We start from the raw sequence: 16,669 nt of genomic DNA on the forward strand, positions 1-16,669 counted from the left end.
AGCTCAGTGCGTCCACAGATAGGAGCATCACAATCCAGAGGTGGGAGGGTGGCGTAGGAAACGTAAAGTGACACTGGTCAGTATTGTAAAATTTGGTCTGGTCAGGTAGGTGAAAACAGGCTCGAGAGTGAAGGAGGTAAAGCAGTAAAGTTCCACAACAGATCTTGTAATTATTAGGCAGTGCAACGTTGAGCTGTGTATGTTGTCTGCTACCGACAAGTTAGTGATGTGAAACAATGCAATGCAATTTTTACCTTCAGATTTCCCAAATGTAATGCAATTCTATGTGGAAAACCTGCACATAAAACCCAATGTACCTAAAAGAGAAAATATGCTGTGGATTTCAAAATCGCACCACAGGTCAAATTAAGCAGCGTAAAAAAAAGCTCAGTGGGCATGAGATTTCTATAAGTGCCAGCATTTTTGTCTGATCTATAAGACTGTTTTTCTCACGCAGCAAAAACTTTTTTTTTTTCTATGTGTTTCCACCCACATAGCCAACTGAGAGCTTGTTTTTTGTGAGACAATTTGTACATTTGAATGACACTATTATTACCATATAATGTGCTGGAAAGTGGGGAAAAAAATCCAAGTGAGGTGAAATTGCAAAACAAATGCAATTTCGCATTTGTGTTTTAGATTTTGTTTTTATGGCGTTCGTTGTGCAATATAAATTGCCTGGAGGAATGATTCTCCAACTCTGCATGATATTAAGGCAATATCAAACTTGCATAGGTTTTTTTTTTCACCACTTAAATAGAAAAAAAAAAATCTGAAATTTGGAAACATTAACCCTTTCTCGCCAGAGCCTGTTTTCGCCTTTGTGACTAGGCCAATTTTTACAATTCTGTCCACTGTCACTTTATGTGATTATAACTGCAAACGCTTCAACGGATCCCACTGATTCTGAGATTGTTTTTTATGTGACATATTGTACTTCATGATAGTGGTAAAATTTGTTAGATATGACTTGCGTTTATTTCTGAAAATAGCGGAAATTTGGCAAAACTTTTGACAATTTCACAATTTTCACACTTTTAATCATTATGCCCTTAAACCAGAGAGTTATGTCACATGAAATAATTAATAAATAACATTTCCCACATGTCTGCTTTACATCAGCACAATTCTTGAAACATAATGTTTTTTGTTACAAAGTTAGAAGGGTTTAAAGTTGATCAGCAATCTCTCATTGTCACAGATGTGGTTTGTGGAACCACTGTGCCTCCAACCGCAGAGAGCCTGGAGGGGCGCGACTAAGCGAGCATTGCACTGTTCACTAGAGCCTCTGATGGTGAGGTTAGACTTTGCTCCCGATGAACGCCAGGTGCCACTCCAGGACAGACCAACAGACACACAGCAGCTGGACCCAGAAGGACAGACTGGATTGTGCAGCAGGCAGGGTCTGCACCAGAGTGCAGCAAGACCTGGTACGCAACCTTACACAACTTAGACTGCAGAACAGAAAGGTTGCTCAGGCACCTCCCCAGTAAGGAGGAAGCAATATATTTCATAATGCCTTACAACTATTGGCTGCGGAGGAAATGGCAAGTGCATGCGCTGGCCCTTTAAGAGGGCGGGAGCACACATGCGCGTCCTCTAAAGACATGGCTGGAGGCCCAGCTGGAAACATGCAGAGCATGGAAAAGGGACGAACCAACTGCAGCGAGAGTGAGTGAAGTGACACGCTAGAGACGCTGCCTGTCAGGGCAGGGATCCAGCGTGGTGCTAACACTCATTTTTACATAAAATTTACAAAACCAATTTTCTTAGGGACCGCATCACATTTGAAGTGACTTTGAGGGGGCCATATGACAGAAAATACCCAAAAGTGACACCATTCTAAAAACTGCACCCCCAAGTTGTTCAATACTACATTCAAGAAGTTTATTAACCATTCAGATGCTTCACAAGAATTAATGTAATGTGGAAGGAAAAAATGAACTTACTTTTTCCCACAAAAATGTTACTTTAATGCCAAATTTTTCATTTTCACAGAAGAAAATGCACCATAAAATTTGTTATACGATACCACATATGTGGAGGAAAACTACGGTTTGGGGTGCATGGCAGGGCTTGGAAAACTATTGTTTGGGTGCACGTCAGGGCCGTTTGACTTTTGGAATACAAACGTGTTTGACTCATTGGCCAACACCATGTTGCGTTTGGCGAGCCCCTGATGTGCCTAAACAGTGGAAACCCTCCACAAATGACCTCATTTTGGAAACTAGACTAGATGTGTGGTGAGCACCTTGAAACCTCAGGGACTTCACAGAATTTTATAATGTTGAGCCGTTAAAATTCAAAAACACATTTTTTTCCACAGAATTTTTATTTTTATCCTTAATTTTTTTATTTTCACAAGGGAAGCAAGAAAAAATTGACCCCCTACATTTGTTTTGCAATTTCTCCTAAGTATGCCGATACCACATGTGGGGGAAAATTATTGTTTGGGGGCACGGCAGGGCTCTGAAGGAAAGGAGTGCCATTTGACTTTTGGGATACTAAATTGGCTTGAATCAATGGCTAACGCCATGTCGCATTTGTAAAGCTCCTGAGGTGCCTAAACAGTGGAACCCCCCCCCCCCCATTTTGGAAACAAGACCCCTCAGGGACTTATCTAGATGTATGGTGAGCACTTTAATCCATCAGGGACTTCAAAGAATTTTATAATGTTGAGACGTGAAAATTAAAAAACACATCAACAAAAATGTTGTTTCTACCCCATTTTTTTAATTTTCACAATGTTAAAAGGAGAAAAGGGATGTCAAACTTTGTTTTGCAATTTTTCAAAAGTACACAAGTACCCCATATTTGTTGAAAAACGACTGCCTGGACGCATGGTAGGGCTGGAAAGGGAATAAGTGCTATTTTGACTTCTATAGATTGCGGATACCATGTCACATTTGAAGAGCCCTTCACATGCCAAAACAGCAGAAACCCCCACAGGTGATCCCATTTTGTAAACTACACCTCTCAAGGATTTCATCTAGGGGAGTAATGAGTATGTTTAACCCTCAGGCATTTCACAAACTTGTATAAAATTGGGTTGAGTAAATGAAATATTTCTATTTACTTTATTGCTTCATTGGGGGACACAGGTAACCATGGGTGTATGCTGCTGTCGCTAGGAGGCTGACACTAGGCAAAAAAGAAAAAATAGCTCCTCCTCAGCAGTATACACCGACTGACAGGCACCAAGTACCTCAGTTTAAGCTTAGTGTCTGTAGGAGGCGGACCTGGATCTGATCCCAGATCTGCATTTTGACTTTCAAGTTTCTTGTGTTTTTATTAATCTTTTCTTTTTGTTTTTCAGGTTCTTCTTCCTTAGGGTAACAGAGTGTAATTTCTCACCCTGTTTTTCTGTGCCTATGCGTCCGAGAGCAGTGTGGTGTCACCCACATCGCACACTCTTTGACCCGCAGGCAAGACCTAATCCCCTGTCACCTTCACGGGTGTTTCAGAGTGATTCCCTGTTGCCGGTCCTAGTCTTATCCTCTCCCCACCCCTGTCCTCGGCGCGGGCTGGGAGGAAGACAGTGGTCACCAACGGTGGCCTTCATGTAAGGGGTTGACGCCATCTTCTGCACCGTCTGTAGAGTGCAGGATTTACTATACCAGTGAGCCCCATCTACTCGGAGGCTCCTGATGACATCCTCATCGGTGAAGAGGACCGGGGCTCACCTTGCAGGTAAGTATGTATGATTCCCCTCTGTAGCGTGACAGGTCCCGGTAGCAGGGCAGCTATAATTCTGTAAAACCCTGCATAGTGGCGGCCATAGCATCACTGTTATGGGACAAGATGGCTATAATTCCATATAGCCCTGCATAGCGGCGGCCATTTCTTCCTGACCGGCCTCAGACTGTGACCCACTCTCCCCCCTCATTTCTTCCTGGCCACACCTCCTCCCGGCTTCCTCTGGCCACTCATTACTGCGCATTTGAATCGTGTGCCCTTTTCAGCCCAATAGAAGGGCTTGCCTTGGCTGCAGACTTGGCCACGCCACCCGCTCCACAGCTCGCGTCTTCCCGGCTTCCTTTGGCTCCTATCACGGAGCTTCCTCTCTCTGCCGGTTCACGCTCCCGGCGATTCAGTCAATCGGAGGGGTACTTTCACTTCCCTCACCAGCCGGCCGTTCAGACGCGCTTACCACTGCATCGTGCTTGCTGGGACTCAGCACAGATGATGCTCCGTTACAGTTTGTGCCTCAGCAGATAGGATCGCATCTGCAGTTCTCTGCTCATCAGAGCCTCTCCACGCTGGCTACTGGCAGCCACACAGTCACTGCTGATAATCGCTGTATCGGGTAGGCTCTACCTTCCCTCTTCCTATAACAAATAGCCCTTCTCAGCATTCTTAACAAGGCTTAACTTATGCCCAACCCTAGAGAGGTTTCTTGTTGCCCCTCTAAACCAACTGTGATTCATTACGCCTGTGCCCTCTGCAAAAGAAAGTGGTCCTCAGGTCAGCCTTCCCCTGTTTGCCAGTCCTGCAGTCCTCCCACCGTGTCTGCCCCACAGGAGCGCTCCAACGCCCTGGATGAGATCACACCCCTGCCTTTGGAGTGGGCTGTTGCCATGTCACAGTCGGTCACTGACCTGCCAAAAGCATCTCAGTCCCTAGTCCAGATCCTGGAGCGTCTTCCACATTTGTCAGCCACCACCAGTGCTCCGAGCGCCTCTCATGGTGATTCGCATGCATCTGACCACAACCTTTGCAGGGACAGATTGGGGAAAAAGTAAAGGAAGCTGGCTCTTTTCTGTTCCTCCTCCAGTTCCCTGGGCCCCTCTGCATCCTCTGATTCTCTCCTCTCCCCATGCTCCCTCCTCGGAGGTGGCTTTCGAGTCGGATGCGGATTCCCAGTATGAGTCTGATTTGGACCAGGTCTCAAAAATGCAAGATATGGTCAATAGCCTTATCTTGGCAATTACCCAAACCCTGAATCTAAAGGAGGACGAGGCACCTGCTCAGGAGCACTCCCTTTCCTTCAAGCGGGTAAAACGTCCTTCCCGGACTTTTCCCAATCACAGGGAATTTGAAGCAATTATGGCTAAATACTGGTAACATCCTGAAAAGTGCTTCCTGGGTAGAAAGCAGTTAGACATTCTTTATCCCTTTAGCCCAGACCTCGTTGGTAGATGGGCAGAGTCACCTAATGTGGACCCGCCGGTTTCTTGTCTGTCTTCCAAGACAGTCTTGTCTCTGCCGAACAGTGTGTCTCTAAAGGACGCTACGGGTAGGCAGATTGAGTCTCTCACTAAATCAGCCTTTGAAGTGGCTGGCGCCTACCTCTGTGCCTTCTTTGTCTCCACCTGGGTGGCAGTCCTTGTCTGCCTGGGTAAGAATGCTTCACCAGAGCATCCTAGCGGCAGCTCCTCCGGATGAGATGGCAGATTTTGCAGACCAGATTTCCTATGCTGTCCAATATCTCCTGACGGCCTCTTTGGATGCGGTCAGTTGTTCCGCCAGGGCAAACAGCGATATCATTGCTATACGCCGCATCCTCTGGTTGAAAGCATGGAATGCAGATCCACCCTCAAAAAAGTCTCTCACTAACCTTGCCTTTCAAGGCTCTAGGCTTTTCGGGTCCAAACTGGATCAGGTAATTTCGGATGCTACCAGTGGAAAAAGCACCTCTCTTCCCCAGTCCAGACCTAAACGTCCTTTCAATAGGAAGAGGTCGCTTCATTTTTGTTCCTTTCGGCCCGTCTCTTCTTCAGGGACTTACTCCCAGCAGGACCGCTCTTCCGACCGAGGGGAAAGGAAAAAGCCGTCCTTTAAACCACCTTCTTATTGGCGACCAAAGGGTCGCTCTTCCAAGTCTTCGGGGTCCTGCGCCAACAAATTCTCCTCTAAATGATGGGTCACCCCCACCCCGGAATCTCTCCAGGGTGGGGGCCCGGCTTCTTCTTTTCCGAGATGCCGGGTTATCGGTGGTCGACGATGCCCTGGGTCAGAGAGATTGTCACATCCAGTTACAAAATCGACTTCTCTTTCCCCCCAGGAAGACGTTTCTGTCTTGACAGGCAAAACATCTGTCTCAAGCCCCAGGGGTTATTCAGGCCGTCTCTTCCCTATTATGCACAGGAGTAATTGTACCTGTTCCCCGGAACGAATTTTCAGGCTTCTACTGCAATCTTTTTGTAGTCCCGAAGAAAGACGGCTCGCTCTGTCCGATTTTTGACCTCAGGCGACTGAACCGTCATGTTTGGATCCGTCTTTTCAGGATGGAGTCCTTATGTTCGGTAATCGCCTCCATGGAACCGGGAGAATTTTGCTGTAGACGTTCAGGATGCTTACCTTCACATCCCTATTTGTGCTCAACATCAGAGATTCCTATGGTTTGCGATCCAGGAGGACCACTATCAGTTCACGGCTCTTCCCTTCGACCTTACCTCTGCCCGCAGAGTGTTCACAAAGGTCTTGGCAGCTGTCATGTCCATCCTTCGTTCCAAGGGGATTCTCATAATCCGTTACTTGGACGATCTTCTGATCATGGGGCCATCCCGCGGAGACTGCGACCTGAGTCTTCAGATCACTTTGGACACTCTGGTCTGTTTTGTCTGGATTGTCAACAGAGAGATGTCCTCCCTGATCCCAGCTCAGCACCTGGTATTTCTGGGCATGAGGTTTGACACGGCCCAAGCCCGTGTCTTCCTTCCAAAGGAAAAGTTTCTCTCTTACTACCAGGGGATCCATATTCTAAAGCGACCAACTCCTCTCTTCCTATGGTCCTGCATGAGAGTCATGGGAATGATGATTTCTGCCATGGATGCCGTGCCCTTTTGCCCAGTTCCATACTCGTCCTCTTCAGCTGGCCCTTGTCTACCTGGGACAAGAGGACCATCTCCTTGGCCCGGCCCGTGCTTCTGCCCCTCAAGGTGAGGCAATCCCTGACTTGGTGGACGCTATCCTCCTCAGTCCTGCCCGGGAAGTCCTTCATCCCTCTACGGTGGCAGATCATCACCACCGACGCCAGTCTCGCCTCGGTTGGGGAGCGTTCTTCCTTCATTACATAGCGCAGAGTCGCTGGAACGTCCAAGAAGCCGCTCTACCCATCAATTTTCTGGAGATCAGGCCTATTTTTCTTGCCCTTCTCCACTGGCAGTCCCTCCTTGCAGGCCAGCCGTTCCGCATACCATTGAACAATGCCACTGCTGTGGCCTACATAAACCATCAAGGAGGGACTCGCAGCAAACAGGTGATGGCAGAGGTTTCAAGAATTCTGTGATGGGCGGAGCGTCACGTTCCTGCTGTATGAGCTGTGCACGTTGTGGGGGTGGAAAATTGGGCAGCTGATTTTCTGAGCCGTTGGGGTCTCGCATTGGGCGAGTGGTCTCTCGATCCCGCCGGTTTCAACCAAATATGCCAGAGATGGGGCACACCAGGCGTCGATCTGATGGCGTCTCGGATGAACCATATGGTTTCTCAGTTTGTAGCCAGGGTTCCGGGATCCGCTGGCCATCAGTTGCAATGCCCTAGTGGTACCAATTCCAGCTGCCTTATCTCTTTCCGCCTCTCCCCTTGATTCCGAGAGTCATAAAAAAGATAAAGGTGAAAGAAATTCACGTAATCCTGGTAGCTCCGGACTGGCCAAGAAGGGCCTGGTACACAGAGCTGGTGAACATGCTCATGGACGCTCCATGGAGGCTTCCAGACCATCCAGATCTTCTCTCACAAGGCCCCCTTTTCCACCAGAGTTCAGTCTCTGAGTTTAATGGCATGGCCGTCGAGGCCGCAGTCCAGAGGGAGGCTGGTTTTTCCCATCAGGTCATTCTGACCATTATTAGGGCAAGAAAGCCAGCATCCTCGCTTATCTACCACAGATACTGGAAGACCTTCTTTCGGTGGAGTGACTGGAAGGCCTTCTTTCGGTGGAGTGAGGACAACAATTTGGTCACCATGTCTTTTTCCCTTCCTTCCATCCTGGGATTTCTACAAGTGGGTCTTGATCCAGGTCTATCTCTCAGTACTCTAAAGGGTCAAGTTTCCGCTCTGTCAATCTTTTCCAACTAAATCTGGCTTGTCTTTACCTGGGAATGAGTTTTCTTCAAGGAGTCGCCCACCTGGCACCTCCTTATCGTCCTCCGATAGATCCATGGGATCTTTACCTTGTCCTTGTTGCACTTCAGCTCGCTCCTTTTTTATCTCATTCAAGACATTCCGTATTCTCTCCTGTCATGGAAAGTGGCCTTGTTAGTTGCCATTACATCCATCAGGAGAGTTTCTGAGTTAGCGGCGCTGTCCTGCCGTTCTCCATTCTTGATTCTAAATCGGGACAAGTTAGTTCTCAGACCTGTTCCTTCTTTCTTGCCTAATGTGGTCTCTTCATTTCACATTAATGAAGTCATTGTTCTTCCCTCTCTTTGTCCCTCTGTTTCATCCCCTGGAGAAGTCCCTCCACAAGTTGGACCTGGTCAGAGCTGTCAGAGTCTACCTCTCAAGGACTGCTTCCTTTCGCCTATCTGATGCCCTTTTTGTCATCTCTGAAGGTCGTCGTAAGGGGCTTCCAGGTTCCAAATCCACTATTGCCTATTAGATTCATACTGAATTCAAGACAAACAGCCTCCTCCGGGGTAAAGGCTCACTCCACCAGGCTTCGGCTTTACAGATTTGTAAATCTGCGACCTGGTCATCCTTGCACATTTTTGTGAGGTTTTAAAGGGTTCATACCCATGCCTCATCTGATGCAGGCCTGGGTAGGAATGTGTTGCAGGCAGCGGTTAAACACCAACCAACCTAGGTCTGTTTTCTTTGCATTTTTGCAAAGTCCCTTGGGACTGCTTTGGGAGGTCTCATGGTTACCTGTGTCCCTCAATGAAGCGATAAAGAAAGAGGGATTTAAGGTAATCACCGTAAAATCTTTTTCTTGGAGCCTTCATTGGGGTCACAGCACCCTCGCTAACTGTTTGTACCGCTTTGTGCCTACGTGCCTTTGTTGTTGGGTTGGTACATATAATAATCTTTATAATAATCTTTATTTTTATATAGCGCTAACATATTCCGCAGCACTTTGCACGCATTATCATCAGTGTCCCCGATGGGGCTCACAATCTAAATTCCCTATCAGTATGTCTTTGGAATGTGGGAGGAAACCGGAGAACCCGGAGGAAACCCATGCAAACACGGGGAGAACATACAAACTCCTTACAGATGTTGTCCTTGGTGGAATTCGAACCCAGGACTCCAGCGCTGCAAGGCTGCAGTGCTATGCACTGAGCCACTGTGCTGCAACATATGTTGTTTTGTTTGCTTCTCTTACTGCTTTAACACTAACTGAGATACTTGGTGCCTGTCAGTGGGTGTATACTTCTGAGGAGGAGCTATTTTTCCTTTTTTGCCAAGTGTTAGCCTCCTAGCGACAGCAGCATACACCCATGGTTACCTGTATCCACCAATGAAGGCTCCAAGAAAGAGATTTTACGGTGTCTACCAAAAATCCCTCTTTTTCCACTAAAATGTTGCTTTGACCCCAAGCAATTTTCAAAAGGGGTAATAGGAGGAAGTGAACAGTACAATTTGTTATGCAATTTCTCCTGAGTACATCAATACCCTATAAGTGGTCGAAAACTACTTTGAGGCACAGTGCAAAACCCAAAAGAAGTGCCATATTACAGTGCAGATTTTGCTGCACTGGTTTGAGGGGGCCATGTCACATTGGCAGAGCCCCTGGGATGCCAGAACAGCAGAACCATCCATAAGTGACCCACTTTACCAACTATACATATCAATGAGTTCATCTAGGGGTGCAATGAGCATATTGACACCACAAATGGGTCACAGAATTTTATACCATTGGGCAGTGAATAAAATATAATTAATTTTTACCACAAAAAAAATTGTTTTAGCACCAAATTTTTCATTTTCTCTCTGTGAAATGAGTAAAAATGGTGCATAATTGTGTCACACAATTTCTGCTGAACTTGGCAATACCCTCATATGTGGCTGTACAGTACTGCTTAGTCACACAGCGAGACTCGGGAGGGAAGGAGCGCTATTTGACTCTTATAGAACAATTGATTATAGAATAGTTTCCGGACTCCATATACAGTGCCCCTAAATGCCAGAAAAACAGAAATTTACACCCCTTTGGGAATTTATCTACATGTGTAGTAACGATTTTAACTCTGTAAGTGTTTTCCAGAAACAAGCAGCATTGGGTGTTGCTGAGTGAAAATTGCATACTGCCATTGTAGTGACCAGTACGCTGTAGTGGCAAGTACGTTATGCGCAGCCCAATCTTCTGGAGACATGCACCCGTAAATTAGGCAGGCTCTCTTTGCTACAGAAATGCCAAACATGTGGACGCTAAATGCTAAATGTGGATTACGCACACTGGGGCTCAGGAGGGAGGGGGCATTTGAATTTTGGAGCACAGAATTTGCCGAATTTCTTTTAGGGGGATGAGGAGCCATTTCGCTTTTCCAGAGCCTTTGTACTATCAGTAGTGTAAAAGCCTCCTATATTTCCCTTAACAGATGACGGACCTGAGTGGGGACTTGCTTTTTTTGTGGATTGAGTTAAAGCTTTTATTGCGAACATTTTACATAACGTTTGGGATCACATTTATATGGCGCTCTACACTGACCGCTTTCTTTGGGGTTTCCATCTAAATCTTAGAGTGACATGATTCAGATAAAACCCCTGAAAGATCCATTCACTATAATGAGGTAGCAGAGTTACTCTGGACTCTGTCTGGCCTCTGTTCAGCTGTGTTCTTCTTTTCAGAGGTGCACAAAACTGGCGGACCACGCTTTTATTATATGACTAAAAAGATAAACACCATCAGATCACAGGTTAGACAGCGTCCACAGTGCCTCCATCTGCCTCTTTATAGGGCGTTTTGTCTGAATCGCGTATTTTAGAGATTTACATGGAAGCCCCGATGTAAGCGCTCAGTGCAGGCTCAGGATAAATGTGAGCTAAGCATTACTACAATCTTTATGAGGCAAAATAAACAACTCAACAGCAGGTGAAGAATTGGTTTTATTAATTGTTTACGCCACACCTCGTGCGATATAAGTGATTAGGTGATTTTATTCTTTACCTTGGGACGATTAGCGCGATACCAAATTTATATCAGGGTTTTGTGTTTGACTGCTGTCACACACTAAAAGACGCTTTTTATTGCAAAAAATAGTTTTTTCAACACCATATTTTGAGAGCTATAATTTTTCAATATTTTGGTCCACAGAGACAGCTTGTTGTTTTGCACAAGTTGATGTTTTTATTGGTACCATTTTCAGGCACATTACAGTTTTTGATCGCTTTCTATCCTGATTTTTTGGAGACAGAATGATCAAACACTAGAAATTCAGGAATTGTTTTTTAGGTTTTTATTGCTGTTCCACGTGTAGTAAAATTGATAAGGTAGTTTTATTCTTCTGGTCAGTACCATTACAGCGATACCATATTTACCGTATTTTACGGACTATAAGACGCACCAGACCATACGACACACCTAGTTTTTAGAGGAGGAAATTAGGAAAAAAAAAATGAAGCAATAAATGTAGTCAATTCTGTACTTAATATCCCCTATCCTGGTTTATATGGTCCCCTCATCCCTATTCTGGTATGCATGCCTCCTCATGCCTAGCCTGGTATGCATGACCCCCTCATCCCTAGCCTGGTAGGAATGGTCCCTCTTATCCTGGCAGGATCACTCCCTCATCCCTATACTGGTATGCAGGGCCCCATTGTTATCCTGGTATGATTGGCCCAATCCCAGTACTGGTATTCATGGCCCCATCCTTATCCTGGTATAATTGGCACCAATCCCGTTCCTGGTATGATTGGTCCCATCCTTATCCTGGTATTCATGGCCCCATCCCAGTCCTGGTATTCATGGCCCCATCCTTATCCTGGTATGAGTGGCACCATCCCGTTCCTGGTATGATTGGTCCCATCCTTATTCTGGTATGATTGGCCCCATCCCAGTCCTGGTATGCATGGTTCCATCCTTATCCTGGTATGATTGGCCCCATCCCAGTCCTGGTATTCATGGCCCCATCCTTACCCTGGTATGATTGGCACCATCCCCTTCCTGGTATGATTGGTCCCATCCTTATCCTGGTATTCATGGCCCCATCCCAGTCCTGGTGTTCATGGCCCCATCTTTATCCTGGTATGAGTGGCACCATCCTGTTCCTGGAATGATTGGTCCCATCCTTATTCTGGTATGATTGGCCCCATCCCGGTCCTGTTATGTTTGGTCCTATCCTTATTTTGGTATGATTGGCCCCATCCCGGTCATGGTATGCATGGTTCCATCCTTATCCTTGTATGCATGGCCCCATCCCAGTCCTGGTATGCATGGTCCCATCCCAGTCCTGGTATGCATGGTCCCATCCCAGTCCTGGTATGCATGGTCCCATCCCAGTCCTGGTATGCATGGCCCCATCCCAGTCCTGGTATGCATGGCCCCATCCCAGTCCTGGTATGCATGGCCCCATCCCAGTCCTGGTATGCATGGCCCCATCCCAGTCCTGGTATGCATGGCCCCATCCCAGTCCTGGTATGCATGGCCCCATCCCAGTCCTGGTATGCATGGCCCCATCCCAGTCCTGGTATGCATGGCCCCATCCCAGTCCTGGTATGCATGGCCCCATCCCAGTCCTGGTATGCATGGCCCCATCCCAGTCCTGGTATGCATGGCACCATCCCAGTCCTGGTATGCATGGCACCATCCTTATCCTGGTATGATTGGCACCATCCCAGTCCTGTTATGCTTGGCCCCATCCTTATCCTGGGAATGATTGGTCCTATCCCAGTCCTGGTATGATTGGCCCCATCCCAGTCCTGGTATTTATGGCCTCATCCTTATCCTGGTATGATTGGCACCATACCGGTCCTAGTATGATTGGTCCCATCCTTATTCTGGTATGATTGGCCCCATCCCGGTCCTGGTATGATTGGTCCCATCCTTATTCTGGTATGACTGGCCCCATCCCAGTCCTGGTATGCCAGGTTCCATTCTTATTCTTTTATTATTGTCCCCATCCTGGTATGCATGGCCCCCCATCAGAAAAGATTAAAAAAGCAAACCATTACACTTACCTTCCTCCGCTCCCTCGCAGTGTCCTGCTTCGGTGCCAGCAGCTGCTTAATGTGTGTAAGCAGCGCATGGCAGGGATGTTATGCTCTTCTCACAAGTAGAGCACAGCTGCCGGAATAAACACCGGGACTGTTCATCGCGTAGAGCGGTGAGCATTCATTCCTCTTCAGTTGTGCGTCGTGTCAGCCACCGGCTTCCTGCTGCTGCGGCGGTCACGTGTGCCACTACTTAAGAGAAATGAATATTCAGAATATTCATTTCTCTAAAGTATCGACACATGTGACCGCCTGCAGCAGCAGGAAGCCGGTGGCTGACACTGCACTATACTGAAAAGGAATGAATGCTCACCGCTCTCTGCAATGAACAGTCCCGGTGAGTATTCCGGCAGCTGCCCTTCGGCTTGCAATCAGTGCATGATGTCCCTGCCATGCACTGCTTACAAGCATTAAGCAGCTGCTGGCACCGGAGTTGTGCTCTGCGAGGGAGCTGAGGAAGGTAAGTGTAATGGTGTTTTTTTTTTTTTAAATCTTTTCTGATGGGGCCATGCATACCTGAAAAAGGATGGGACCTATCATTCCAGGAACGGGATGGTGCCAATCATATCAGAATAAGGATGGGACCAATCATACCAGCAACGGGATGGGGCCAATCATACAGGATGCCAGAAAGAAAGAAATATTCATTGCCCTCCACGGGCATGGAATGCAGTGAATATTAATTTCTCTTTAGCAGCGGGCACAGGAGGTAGCCGCAGGCGCTGGCTCCTGCATCTGTGACTCGCTGCTCCGCCGAAACCGCTCCCCCAGCTTCCCACCACAGCCAGAATCGGTACATCTGGACTGTAAGACGCACATTTCGGGAGGAAAAAAGTGCGCCTTGTAGTCCGAAAAATACAGTATATTGTTTTTTTGGTTTTGCTGGTTCTTCACAATAAAAACTATTTTATAGAAAAAATAATTATTTTTGCTTCGCTTTATTCTGAGAGCTATAACTTTTTTATTTTTATGTTGTTGTAGCTATATGGCAGCTTGTTTTTTGCAGGACAAGATGTCTTTTTCATAGCTACCATTTTTATTTCAATTTGACTTTTTGATCGTGTTTTATTCTACTTTTTGTTAGGCGGCATGATGAAAAAGCAAAGGTGTTTGCGCCGGTTTTTTTTTCTACACTGTGCACTGAAGGAGTAAACAACAGTGACCGTTTTATAGTTCGGCTCGATCCGGACATGGCGATACCAAATATGTGTTCTTTTTTGTATGTGTGTGTGTATGTGTGTGTATAGATATATATATATATATATATATATATATATATATATATATATATATATATATATATATATCTCATATATACAGTTAGGTCCATATATAGTTGGACAGAGACAACATTTTTCTAATTTTGGTTGTAGACATTACCACAATGATTTTTAAACAAAACAATTCAGATACAGTTGAAGTTCAGACTTTCAGCTTTCATTTGAGGGTATCCACATTAAAATTGGATGAAGGGTTTAGGAGTTTCAGCTCCTTAGCATGTGCCACCCTGTTTTTAAAGGGACCAAAAGTAATTGGACAATTGACTCCAAAGGCTATTTCATGGACAGGTGTGGGCAATCCCTTCATTATGTCATTCTCAAGCAGATAAAAGACCTGTAGTTGATTTGAGGTGTGGTGCTTGCATTTGGAAGGTTTTGCTGTGAAGGAAATATGCGGTCAAAGGAGCTCTTCATGCAGGTGAAACAAGCCATCCTTAAGCTGAAAAAACCCATCCGAGAATTTGCTACAACATTAGGAGTGGCAAAATCTACAGTTTGGTACATCCTGAGAAAGAAAGAAAGCACTGGTGAACTCCTCAATGCAAAAAGACCTGGGCGCCCACGGAAGATAACAGTGGTGGATGATCGCAGAATAATCTCCATGGTGAAGAGAAAGCCCTTCACAACAGCCAACCAAGTGAACAACACTCTCCAGCAGGTAGGCGTATCAATATCCAAATCTACCATAAAGAGAAGACTGCATGAAAGTAAATACAGAGGGTTCACTGCACGGTGCAAGCCACTCATAAGCATCAAGAATCAAAAGGCTAGACTGGACTTTGCTAAAAAAAACATCTAAAAAAGCCAGCACAATTCTGGAAGAACATTCTTTGGACAGATGAAACAAATATGACGAAGGCGTGGTACAGCTCATGATCCAAAGCATACCACATCATCTGTAAAACACGGTGGAGGCAGTGTGATGGCTTGGGCATGCATGGCTGCCAGTGGCACTGGGTCACTAGTGTTTATTGATGATGTGACACAGAACAGAAGCAGCCGAATGAATTCTGAGGTATTCGCAGCCATACTGTGTGCTCAGATCCAAACAAATGCAGCCAAACTGATTGGTTGTCGTTTCATACTACAGATGGACAACGACCCAAAGCATAAAGCCAAAGCAACCCAGGAGTTTATTAAAGCAAAGAAGTGGAATATTCTTGAATGGCCAAGTCAGTCACCTGATCTCAACCTAATTGAGCTTGCTTTTCACTTGTTAAAGACTAAACTTCAGACAGAAAGGCCCACAAACAAACAGCAACTGAAAACCACCACCGTGAAGGCCTGGCAGAGCATCAAACAGGAGGAAACACAGTGTCTGGTGATGTCCATGAGTTCAAGACTTCAGGCACTCATTGTCAACAAAGGGTTTTCAACCAAGTACTAGAAATGAACATTTTATTTACAATTATTTAATCTGTCCAATTACTTTTGGTCCCTTTAAAAACAGGGTGGCACATGTTAAGGAGCTGAAACCCCTAAACCCTTCATCCAATTTTAATGTGGATACCCTCAAATGAAAGCTGAAAGTCTGAACTTCAACTGCATCTGAATTGTTTTGTTTAAAATTCATTGTGGTAATGTCTAGAACCAAACTTAGAAAAAGTGTTGTCTCTGTCCAAATATATGTGGACCTAACTGTGTGTGTGTGTGTATGTATGTGTGTGTGTGTGTGTGTGTGTGTGTGTGTGTGTGTGTGTGTGTGTTTTAATATTTTTTTCTTTTTTTTTATTTATTTTGTGATTTTTTTTATTTTTTTTTCTTCTAGTTTTAAAACATTTTTTAAACTTTTGTTTTAGACTTTCTTTTACTTAGTCCCGGTATAGGACTTCAATTTTTACTTCTCTGATCACTGGTCTCATACAATTCAGTACATATGCATAGCTCCCAAGCGTCCCGGATATGGCGGGACAGTCCCGTTTTTGACTGCCTTTCCCGCTGTCCCGAGCGGGACTCTATTTGTCCAGCACTCCAGGGAGATAACCGCACGCCCCCCATGCACCGACCCATCCTCACCCTGCCAGAAACCATCCCCCCCCCCCGCAGCGCCCCCCACAGCCTGCGATGACTTGCTAGACTGTTGCTTCTGTCTGCACAGGACCTGTGATGAGGTCACAGGACGGGAGGAGTCAGGGTCACATGTTCAGGGGCTCGGTGTGTGTGCAGGACTCTGCTGTGCTGGTTGTCATGATGCTGGTGAGGGGAAGTTTATGTGTGAGGTCAGGAGGGGTTTGCAGGGTAGATGTAGCAGAGCTTTGTGTGTATGGGGTATGCAGAGTGGAGCCGTGTGTGTACGGGGT

At 46.1% G+C, this 16,669-nt stretch overlaps 1 protein-coding gene across 3 annotated transcripts in view; it reads left to right on the forward strand.

Moving 5' to 3' along the window:
* LRRK2 (leucine rich repeat kinase 2) overlaps window positions 1-16,669 on the forward strand; it is a 325,079-nt gene that overhangs the window by 177,263 nt on the left and 131,147 nt on the right. The window lies entirely within an intron of this gene.

The sequence above is a fragment of the Dendrobates tinctorius genome, unplaced genomic scaffold (assembly GCF_039654945.1).
Source record: "Dendrobates tinctorius isolate UK_male_01 unplaced genomic scaffold, ASM3965494v1 ptg000035l, whole genome shotgun sequence".
NCBI lineage: Eukaryota > Metazoa > Chordata > Amphibia > Anura > Dendrobatidae > Dendrobates > Dendrobates tinctorius.